Source organism: Doryrhamphus excisus, linkage group LG7, assembly GCF_037039965.1.
Source record: "Doryrhamphus excisus strain RoL-2023G ecotype Guam linkage group LG7, RoL_Dexc_Guam_v1.1, whole genome shotgun sequence".
In the NCBI taxonomy this organism is placed as follows: domain Eukaryota; kingdom Metazoa; phylum Chordata; class Actinopteri; order Syngnathiformes; family Syngnathidae; genus Doryrhamphus; species Doryrhamphus excisus.
The window spans coordinates 16,588,237-16,600,530 of NC_136363.1; the positions used below are offsets into that span (position 1 = coordinate 16,588,237).

Below are 12,294 nucleotides of genomic sequence, written 5' to 3' on the forward strand. Positions count from 1 at the left end.
GCTAACTCAAAAAGTTTCTCTGTTCCACCAAACCCTGCAGCCAAATTGCTAATGTGTTTAGAAAGATCATCGAGACTACCAAAAGACAGAACAACACTGGTTCCATCACTGCACACCATGCCATTACAGCTGCGCGAGTGTGAATCCACCACACAATACTTACCAGCATCACAAATGATGGCACAACTACTTTGACAGACCGTAAAAATGCATGTGCTGTACTTGTCAAACATTGTTTGTAAAGCATTATGCAGAGTGACGTGAATCCCATTTTCAATATAATAGCCAGAAACTACATTCACATCACCTAAAGCATAATCTTCCTTCACACAAAACTCAAATTTGTGTCCAGCAATCACCTCCTGTTTGGGCAATTCTGTGGCACACAAAAAGTGTGATGGGTGACAAATTACGCCACGTTCCCTAAGAGTGGTATACAACTGATCGCCTTCAACAACAGCCATGTCAAGATCAGCAGTATCCCACAACAAGACATTTTTAATACAGTGTAAAGCAGTGGCACAGAAGGCAATCGCCATACACTGTGTTCCTGCATACTTAAACCTTGTATTGCCTTGATGAAATGACCCTTTTACCACCTTTTGTAACCCACCTGTTGGTACCTCCACTGGTGACAGTGAAGATACTTCATCCCTACCTTTTGGCGCAACTGCACAGTCAACAGCTTGGGCAGCCTTGGGTGTGCGTCGCATACGGAAACCCTTCTTTCGTGGCATCTAAAAGAAAACAATGAAATCAATGTCAGTTCCCACAATCAGAATTAGAAAAAGGTTTACTGCCAGGTATGATCAAACACATACTAGGAATTGGTTTTGGTGAAGTTGGTGCAGACATTAAAAAGAATGAAAAATACTAAATATACAGAATAAACAGTATAAATATGTATATGTAGACGGCTGCTTTTCAGGGTTTCTGTCTCCTAAACAGTTTGTTTCACCTCTCTCCTGAATGGAAAGAGTTGTCACTGAGGTGGATGGGGGGGGGGCTTTAAGGCAGGTCTTGGTGGAGATGACTGAAGCTGGACCTGTTGGGAGGTGTCAAGGGGGATGGTGGACATGACTGAAGCTGTTGGGAGGTGTCGAGGGGGATGGTAGCTGAACTGTCCTATTGTCTTTCAAAGCGGCAGTAGAAGTCGTTCAGGTCGTTGGCTAGGCCTCGATCGTTGATGGAGTGGGGGGCTTTAGGCTTGAGAATTGTTGTTGGAGCTACACTCCTATAGCCTCTTTCACCGCCTTGCTAAACTTGTACTTGACTCTTTGTACTTGTTTTTGTCGCCACTCTCGCATGTGTGGGGGTTTTCTCCGTGCACCCCCCATTGACGATGCAATATTGTCCATAAGCATGAGTGAGTGTGAATGGTTGTCTATATATATATATGGCTGGCAACCAAGATATATCCTGCCTCACGCCCAAATACAGCTGGGATAGACTCCAGTAGCCGCGGTAGAAAATGAATGAATATATCCATACATTTTGTGTACTGCTTATCCACACAAGCATTGCAAGCATGCTGAACCTACCCCAGCTGTATTCTGGTAAGGGGCGGACTACACCCTGGTCACCAGCAAAACCACAGGACACATATAGACAACCATTCACAGTCACATGCATGGCCACTGACAATATGGGGTGTGTGTGTGTGTGTGGGGGGGGGGGGGTAGCACCAGCCCCCCTCATATTTTGTGAATCTATTCAGGTGTGCGTTTGAGTGTGCACACGTACGTGTGGCGCTTTAGCTAAATGACTATGTTAATCATTGCAATCATTGCGTCGAAAAATGATACGCTATCTCCATTCAGCACAGGTCACAGAATCGTTACTTTTAGGTGTAAAATACTCCCATACTTGCCCGCTAACGGCTCGTTTAAGGTGCGGCAACAACGAATATAAATTTTCGATGTACAGCGTTAAGCTCCGACCGTTCGTGTATCCTGAACAAACGGCCTACGTGCAGCAGCACCGAATAGAACATGAGCTATATGGAGTTAAGTTTCGACCGTCAGTGTATGCCAAACACGCACTAATGACAACGTATAAATACATAAAATTATACATATATGGCGAAAAAGCCGAAGAAAAACCAAATGGAGTTAAGCTCCAACCGGACGTGTATTCCCGCGGATCGCGCTCGGCAGAGGGGCTAGAGTCTTTTTATCATCAAGCACGTTTTGTCCTTACAAATAAATATATTTCAGTTTACTAAGTCTATTAAAAGAAAACTCACCTCTATGTCAACAGATGAAGTCCAACACAATGGAAAACTGCAGTTTCAGACGAATGTGAGTCCTTTGTCTTGATTCTGGCAATGCAAAAAGCGTTCTCTCTCGAAAAGCGTTCGTTCTGTTCGTTCGAGCAGAAAGAGTGAAGATAAGATCGCGCGAAGCGGTGTTTATAGACCCATGCACCACACCGTGGAAGAACTGACCAATCGTAGCTCACAAAACCAACTTGTCAGGCTCCCGCCTTTGGATAACTGACCAATCGGAAGTCACTCAAAAAACAACCTATCAGCGATTGTCTGAATGAATGTATTGTGAAAGTTGGGCGGGTCAATATTTGAAAACTGACCAATCGTGCCTCACTCACCTAACAATCGATCAGCTATTGACAAAATGTATATAGAAAAAACAAGCATGCCATTGCGTGTTCACTGTATAAAAAAACTGAAGTGCAACTATCGCCATAACGATGAACGGGACTCAGAAGACAACGTTATGGCTCGTCGGCAGCTCCATTGTGACCCGGCTGGAAAGACACGTCAGACAATATCGCCGTGACCACAATTTCGGCCTACCTTGCCAAGTCACCTGGCATGGACAAGGCGGCAGGAGGTGGGAGCATCTGGTGCCTTTTTTACGTCAGAAGTTGCAAACGGGAGCGACACCTCCACAGTTGCTGCTCATACACCTGGGCGGCAATAGTTTTGGCTTCGGCGGCCAAAATTGCCGGCAGCTTCTCCTCAAGATGATGGCGGATCTCGAATACATCATCCACTTGCTACCCGGCACAGTGGTGATGTTTTCTGATATCTTGCCGCGTTGGAACTGGCGTTACCAGACGGCACCCACAGGACGTGGACTGGACAATGCGAGGAAAAGGATTAACCGAGTCCTCGGCGGCTTCCTCCGACAACGCGGCATGAAGCGCATCCCGCACTCGAACATCTCTGTCCACGACTTGCTTGCCGACGGTTGCCATCTCAACGAGAGGGGAAATGAGACGCTCTATCTCAACTTCCGCCGAGAAATCGCTGCAAATCTGCAGTAGATTCACCACAACGGCTCTTTTAAGAGCCAACCACTTCCATAAAGAGCAAAATGTTCCAATGCATTCCACACACTGCAACGCACTGCTTCAGAATAAAACGTAAACAAATGGTTGTCGAACTGATCTAACCGATTAGAATGATGTACAAAATACTGCACTCAGAAAACGACCCAGAGCCTTATTAAATATAATGATAATATAGTTTACTAACTTAGTAAATCCTCTGAAAATCATTTAATCGCATACATAAATAAATGCTTAAGTCCGGCGCTTAAGCTTGGTGACGTAGACCGTCATGACGTGGCCCCATCGCGGCCAAATGGGTGGAGTTATGAGAGGTCTATGGCGCAGTTTCCGGCAACACAACACCAGCAAAGGTATCAAGACGACAAGTTATATGGACGACAATACATCGGTAAGTAAAGCACTTGCAATTTTTAAACTAATAGCGACCCCGTCTTCCTTCAAATACGCTGGGTGTTGTTTTTTTAATGTCACCGCTATTCTGTTGTGCGTAAGCTAACTTTAGCTATGTTTGCTAGCCACCGAATTGCTCAGCTAACATGGCTCGTTGGGCGAACATACTTTAACAGGTAACGGACCATCGAACCGGTAAAGTTAAGCTTTTAACCGCGCTCTCTTTGTGTGTACGCCGTGTTTTGCTTAGTTTTACTTTGTTTTTGTAACATGACGTGATGTCGATATGCTCCGACGGGAAGCTCTTGTGGGAACAGCCGAGGTACTTCTGGAGCTCATTACAAATTGAATACAAGAGTATTTAGCATTCGTTTTCTACCCCTCACCCACACGAAGGTCGCGGGGGGTGCTGGAGTCTACTTGGAATTAAATTTGCATGTTTTTGGAATGTGGGAGGAAACCGGAGTACCCGGAGAAAACCCACGCATGCATGGGGAGAACATGCAAACTGTACACATAGATGGGTAACATTATTCATTAAAATGATTTATTCATGGTTTCATATACAAAATATTAATTCTAATTATGAATTACTGCATGTTTTTTGTAATTATATTTGCAGATATAATTCATGTCAATGTGCATTTTTGGCAGGCAAGTGATTACCTCACAGCAATCGATTAGCAATCAAAAATGAATGCATGAATGAATGTGCATTTTAATTCATTCTTTACAACTGTGGATTTAAAACACAATCCAAAAACTATGTACATGAAATTAGACAGCACTTTTAAAAACAAACCATTGTAACACTGTTTATGCTCCTTTTTAAAGGTGGCGGCCCGTGGCCTGGCAATGTAGGCGCTGCACATTGGAGGATACTTCAAGAGGAGCTTCTCAAGCATTACCAAGTCAAGCACAGTATTTATGATTGTGGCTGTAAGTACCTTGTCTTCATTTAAGATGTCCTTGCTCCCTTAAAACATGGAACAGTGGTGAAGTGGTATTCTTCCTCGCTATCCTCCAGGAACTGAACCAAAACCAACTAATCACCAATTAAAGAAGAGAGACAGCCCAGTCATTAAGTACTTTATGTGCAGAACTTTTGCACATAGAGGAACATACGACATACAAATGAGCATCAGTGACATGGAGCACAGGTGGCCTACCTTGTTTAATGTCTCAAAGGTAAGTATTTGGATTTTTTGTGTTAAACACATTAAGGACTGTAAACAACTACTGTAGGTTTCACAGTTATACGTAAGTATGCACTTCACTTTTTGTTGTCACTGATTCTTTTGTCTCTTCTTTCATATCTCTCTTTCAGGAGAGGAAGGTGCCAGAATGGAGGCGAAAGAACACCAAAACTGTTATCCTTGTTTCCAGCAAAGAAAAATGTTGTCAGAACAAGAATTCAAGCACAGACGAACATTCTATTTCAGGTATTAAAACCATCCTCCACCTATTCAATTTGTACTTTACCTGCAACAGTCATCATTCCAACTGTCTCATTCACATTTCTCTCCATTCTCTGTTCACATCATACAGCTGACATTTATCTTGTCTGACTCTCCCTCCTATTTATTACTCATCCTTTCCTCCAGTCTTTCTCAAAGGAGCTGTACGTATGTACGAAATTCACATCAAGTAAACAAAATATCGCACAATATGTCTGTCATCAGAGACTGAGAAAACATGTTAAATTGAAATAAAGATGTGACAACAAGCCTTCTGCAGGTGCACAGCGCACAGACACAATGTCAGGGCGGTGAAAGTAAAATAATAACACGCACAGCACCTGGCTGACATGACCTCTGCTTTTAGTTACTGTGACTGAGAGTAAGAAGCTAAATACTCGTCCATCCTACCTGCTTAAGCTACACAAGCCTGAATAGATATCACTATGACAACAGATACTGCCGCTTCATTCCTGCTGCTAGTTGCAATACAGATATTTTTATTTCACTCCAGCAACAGCCACAATAGCCACAATCTTACATACAGCCCCTTGAACAGTTTTTGTTTTTTTTCTTCCTTAGTTTTCTGTGCCTCAATCTCTCACATCCTTTGCACACCGCACCACAATATCCTGTTATATTCATACGCCTGGCAAAATTTTAGGTCTGAGTTTTTTTGCTAGCATCACCACTTACAAACTTCCCTCTTATTTAAATTATATATAAATGTTTGAGACTTAAGTTTTTCTAGTAAATCAAAGCACTGCTTCAATGTGTAGTGTTGCTTTTTGTTACTTTAAACACTTTCTGTCCGGCAGATGGAATCCAACATGAGCAAACAAGGGACGTTGTCATCCGATGCCTTATTGACTATCTTGCAGGACATACGAGTGCCCTATTCCAGGACTTTGAGGTTGGTATACTACTGTACTTTTTATGCTTTTGAAGGTTTTAAAATTTTAGCAAATGTAATCTCAAATGCACAGCTGCAGTACAGTTATTTTTCTTTATTGTGTGATGGAAAATTTTTATTTCACAGGTATAACATAGTTTACACATTGTGTGAATTACTTTACAGCCTTTTGTAGCACTTCAACATTTGCATCCGAGCACAACCTGCTGTCCCTTCAAAGATGGTGGCACAGCAGGAGGCTACCTGTAACCTGGGGTTGGGGGTAGTGTGAGATGAGTCATTCTTTGATCAAAGCTCTACCTACACAGTACAGGGGACATCAAGAGGTCCCACCAAATGGTTAACCCTAGGAGGTTATCTCGCATGGGTGTGACAAACTGTGCCAGAAGAAAGGGTGTGTAGACTAACCCCTATACATGAGGGTGGCATCGGGGGAGTGACATGAATGTCTCTTTTCTATTGTGATGTAATTCATTTGCATGCTAATGGAGTAGCAATCGAAAATGAATGCATGAATGAATGTGCATTTTAATTCATTCTTTACAACTGTGGATTTAAAACACAATCCAAAAACTATGTACATGAAATTAGGCAGCACTTTTAAAAACAAACCATTGTAACACTGTTTATGCTCCTTTTTAAAGGTGGCGGCCCGTGGCCTGGCAATGTAGGCGCTGCACATTGGAGGATACTTCAAAAGGGGAGCTTCTCAAGCATTACCAAGTCAAGCACAGTATTTATGGTTGTGGCTGTAAGTACCCTGTCTTCATTTAAGATGTCCTTGTTCCCTTAAAACATGGAACAGTGGTGAAGTGGTATTCTTCCTCGCTATCCTCCAGGAACTGAACCAAAACCAACTAATCACCAATTAAAGAAGAGAGACAGCCCAGTCATTAAGGACTTGATGTGCAGAACTTTTGCACATAGAGGAACATACGACATACAAATGAGCATCAGTGACATGGAGCACAGGTGGCCTACCTTGTTTAATGTCTCACGGGTGAGTATTTGGATTTTTTGTGTTAAACACATTAAGGACTGTAAACAACTACTGTAGGTTTCACAGTTATACTTAAGTATGCACTTCTGTTTTTGTTGTCACTGATTCTTTGTCTCTTCTTTCATATCTCTCTTTCAGGAGAGGAAGGTGACAGAATGGAGGCGAAAAAACACCAAAACTTTTATCCTTGTTTCCAGCAAAGAAAAATGTTGTCAGAACAAGAATTCAAGCACAAACGAACATTCTATTTCAGGTATTAAAACCATCCTCCACCTATTCAATTTGTACTTTACCTGCAACAGTCATCATTCCAACTGTCTCATTCACATTTCTCTCCATTCTCTGTTCACATCATACAGCTGACATTTATCTTGTCTGACTCTCCTCCTATTTATTACTCATCCTTTCCTCCAGTCTCAAAGGAGCTGTACATATGTACAAAATTCACATCAAGTAACCAAAATATCGCACAATATATCTGTCATCGGAGACTAAGAAAACATATTCATTTGAAATACAGATGTGACAACATGCCTTCTGCAGGTGCACAGCGCACAGACACAATGTCAGGGCGGTGAAAGTAAAATAATAACACGCACAGCACCTGACTGACATGACCTCTGCTTTTACTTACTGTGACTGAGAGTAAGAAGCTAAATACTTGTCCATCCTACCCGCTTAAGCTACACAAGCCTGAATAGATATCACTGTGACAACAGATACTGCCACTTCATTCCTGCTGCTAGTTGCAATACAGATTTTTTTATTTCACTCCAGCACCAGCCACAATAGCCACAATCTTACATACAGCCCCTTGAACATTTTTTGTTTTTTCTTCCTTAGTTTTCTGTGCCTCAATCTCTCACATCCTTTGCACACCGCACCACAATATCCTGTTATATTCATGCGCCTGGCAAAAATTTAGGTCTGAATTTTTTTGCTAGCATCACCATTTACAAACTTCCCTCGCATTTAAATTCCATAGAAATGTTTGAGACTTAAGTTTCTAGAAAATCAAAGCATTGCTTCAATGTGTAGTGTTGCTCTTTGTTACTTTAAACACTTTCTGTCCGGCAGATGGAATCCAACATGAGCAAACAAGGGACATTGTCATCCCATGTCTTACTGACGATCTTGCGAACATACGAGTGCCCTATTCCAGGACTTTGAGGTTGGTATACTACTGTACTTTTTATGCTTTTGAAGGTTTTAAAATTTTAGCGAATGTAATCTCAAATGCACAGCTGCATTACAGTTATTTTTCTTTATTGTGTGATGGAAATTTTTTATTTCACAGGTATAACATAGTTTACACATTGTGTGAATTACTTTACGGCCTTTTGTAGCGCTTCAACATTTGCATCCGAGCACAACCTGCTGTCCCTTCAAATATGGTGGCACAGCAGGAGGCTACCTGTAACCTGGGGTTAGGGGCAGTGTCAGATGAGTCATTCTTTGATCAAAGCTCTACCTTCACAGGACAAAGGACATCAAGAGGTCCACCAAATGGTTGACCCTAGGAGGTTATCTCGCATGGGGGTGACAAACCGTGCCAGAAAAAAGCGTGTGTAGGCTAACCCCCATACATGAGGGTGGCATCGGGGGAGTCACATGAATGTCTCTTTTATATTGTAATGTAATTCATTTGCATGCTATTGAGTAGCAAAGTTCTCGCCAAGAGGCCACTTTTGGCCAGACACCTACAGACCGCCATGCATACTGTTTGTTGTCTGACCCCTTTGTTTTGCAAAGGTAATAAAAATCACCAGAGCTATGTATTTATTTCAGGAATTTCGTATCCTACTTAGGATGATAGAAATTTTTCCACAACAATTGCACACAAAGATGGAACTGCTTTTTGTATGCCATAAAACACATATGTCAGAGTCAAGTCCCACAGGCCACATCAAGCCCGCAGGAGGGTTTTACCTGGCCCGCACGATGATATTAATCTATTATTAAATTCGGCCCGCAGATAAACTATACTACATTTCCCACAATGCAACAGGGACCCGCAAGCGGGAGCATAGCGGGAGGCAGCTTAATTTATTCAGCAGTCATTCTGCATCAGTCATTAGCACAACAGCAAAAGTTATTTTATAGATGCCCATCAACAATGGCTAAATGAATGGTGGACTATGAAAACAGGGGCTTTCAAACAAGGTTGGAGTTGGAGTACATGTCACAGAGGTAGCTGGAAAACCTGTGTGTCTTCTATGTGGAGAAAGTGGCAGTGATGAAAGAATATAATATGACACTGCTGAAATTAAAAATGACTGACAAAGTCATAAGAAAACATTGCTTTATTTATCCAATCATATTGTAATATATTTGTTATGTTTTCAGTAGGTTAAATCTTGGTTTTAATGAAGATTGGACAGTCCGGCCCTCAACTTATGGCCATATGTTTTATTTGGCCCTCCATCCACTTGACTTTGACACCCCTGCCATAAAGCAGCTGTCGACAAAAGAACAGAGTACGTGCTATTTCTCTTGTGAGATGCAAGTTGAACGTGAACTAACAGCTGTATATACAATGTCTGCAGGGTGCCGGGAATGGATCAACCAGCATTCAAGAAAAGATAGCATAGTGATTGAGTGCAGCACCATCCACAGCACTCTTGGGAATCTTAGCCAAGCCTGCTACTATCTGATGGGACTGACGTATGCACAAGACCTGCCGTTCCCCATGACCCCATCATCCAGTTTTATGGTGTTCCAGAAAGTACTGCTGGATCTGGATTTATGGAAACCTTTCAAAGACTTTGCCAACGAAATGTTGTTGCCTGGCTCCCGTAATATGAATGGTTGTTTATCTATATGTACCCTGTGATTGGCTGGCCACCAGTCTAGGGTGTACCTCGCCGCTTACACGTAAACAGCTGGGATAGGCTCCAGCACCCATGAGAACAAAGCGGTAGAAAATGAATGGATGTTTTTGGCTGATTTCTGACTGATTTTTAAGTATAGAAGTTTCATGTGTTAATGTTTATTAAAGTGTCTTAATGTCATCACAATGTCATTCTTTCTGCATTTCAGCCATGTGCTGCATCAATTTCTGTCAACTGCTCATATGTTCATTTTGATGTTGATGTACCCTGAGGTTATATACTTCAAATGGACATTTCTCAAACTATGTCCAATAATGATGGCAAGATGACACCCCGTGAGGCTTTGAACCATTTCAATCAACTGGTTTGACAAATGATTCATTTCTTGAAACTTCATGTGCACACGAAACCACCTGCTGGCCTTGGATAGAATTACAGACGGCTGTATCTTCATGTGTGACGCATTGAATGCTGATCTGTTTTGGGTCTTGGATATGATTATGTACTACAAAACATTGCAGAACCACTTGATTAACATAAAAAGCGTAAGATTAAATATACAGTATATATAAAATACTGAATGTTTTATTGTCCATCAATGCCGTGTATCGTAATATAGCTAGCTTCATCATGATTTTATGTCACCTGGCTGCCATGGTTTCAGGGAAAGTGCTTGTGTAACTAAAAGATGTATGCTTGTGTAACCTGAACAGAATATAAATGATATAATTATTTTTTTATTCAATAATATTTTTTTCTTAACAATTTTGGGTTTTAGGCGATTCCTCTTTTTTGATACATGTCGACTATGAATCGACAAACTATCCACACGCTCAACAGACTGACTCTCACCACAAAACCCCACATTTTAATGTTTAAGCCTGAGGGGTTTATATCGCCGAGTGATAGGAAAACATCGCAGCAAATTCTAAACGTTTTCCGGAATCCGTCACGTGGTACAGCCGGGCAGCGACGCTTCGGACGTCATCGATTCAGGCCCCTACCCCCAATGAATCAAACCTCAGTCCACGCTTCCCGGAAGTGCCCACTCAATAACTCGACACACGCTTTGAGGCCCCGACACCTCTTGTAAAGTCACTACTGTTCAAAGATAAAATAGATATTTTATCTTTGTCAAAGGAGATTAATACATGTTAGCGGTTATTTACATGGTTTTTGTTTGTTTCATATATTGACTTGAAGTACTGAAAAAGACTAAAGCAATATACATTATACATCATCAAGTTCATATTTTTTCTCTATTTGATAGTCCATTATTACATTCTGTTAAAAACAGAGTAAATGTAGCAGATTTGTTTTGTTCTATGATAAATAATCATCTCATTTTCATTTACAACTTGCTGAGATTGTGATGTTAAAACATCATTACACATGGTAACTTGCGATATATATATATGTGTGTTTTTTTCTACGGAACTGTCACTCTTTCAAGGAGCAATTGATGTGCAGTTCATGAGTAAAAAATATCACATTCATTAAAAAAACAACAGAAATAGTGTAATAAACGATTTATTGAAATAACATCAACGAATTCACACACAAAAAACAACAAAAAAACAATTTACAAAAATAAACAAACATATGAACATATGAACAATAATTTTGATTAAATGATGGGGGGGTTTATGTTTGAGGGGAAACGCTGGTCTCCTCCGGGTCGCTCTGCGTGCCGCATTCTCTTTTTTCTGTATATTAGAAACAAAACTACTTTAGTGATACACACTGAACCGCATTAATAGATCAGAAATGACATACATTACATTTATGCATGAACTTTCTCACCATCTCCAAGAAAAACACTTGTAGCCTCGGCCACCTCAGCTCTTTGCAACGCTGGTTCGAGACGAAACTTTAGTTTTGCTATTTCGGCTTTTTGTCGCCTGACTTCCACCTCCTCTTTCTTCCTCTCCTCCATCTCTTTCGACACGTAAGCCATAATAATATGGCTTACTTCAATGCTCTGCCGATGCACCTCCGCCCGGGGCAGAGTGTGGTCTCTGCATAAATACTGCACAAATACAATCAAAAATACATTATGTTCAATACTTTGTAAAGATATACGCTATCGTTAACGACAGTGTTAAATAGCTAATTGCAAGCTTTACTTGAAAACATTAACACATGAGCATGATACTTAACTCTGTAACAGTAGATTGTTTGCAATTAATGAATGTAACAACATTTTTATAACATCTTTGTAGGATTCATACATTGTAGAACTTATACACATAGGCAAATATGGTAAATGATCACATCGTTCAAGTGACAACAATATAAATGACATTGTTACTTATTTTTATAATGTTATCAGTCAATACAACAGAAACATTTACGATTGCTTTTACCATAAAAACAATACAAATGACT

The 12,294-nt window shown here is 41.0% G+C and overlaps 1 long non-coding RNA gene across 2 annotated transcripts; it reads left to right on the forward strand.

Annotated features, from left to right (window-relative positions):
* The first annotated feature begins 5,024 nt into the window (after window positions 1–5,024).
* Window positions 5,025–10,603, forward strand: LOC131128259 (uncharacterized). 2 transcript variants are annotated; one of them, XR_013627763.1, is made up of 8 exons: window positions 5,025–5,147; window positions 5,254–6,075; window positions 6,720–6,826; window positions 6,915–7,075; window positions 7,214–7,328; window positions 8,153–8,246; window positions 9,422–9,552; window positions 9,622–10,603. It is a non-coding gene; the product is annotated as an uncharacterized LOC131128259 (long non-coding RNA). The 2 variants fall into 2 exon arrangements; XR_013627762.1 differs by lacking the exon at window positions 5,025–5,147 and having other exon boundaries at window positions 5,165–6,075.
* The last annotated feature ends 1,691 nt before the right edge of the window (window positions 10,604–12,294 follow it).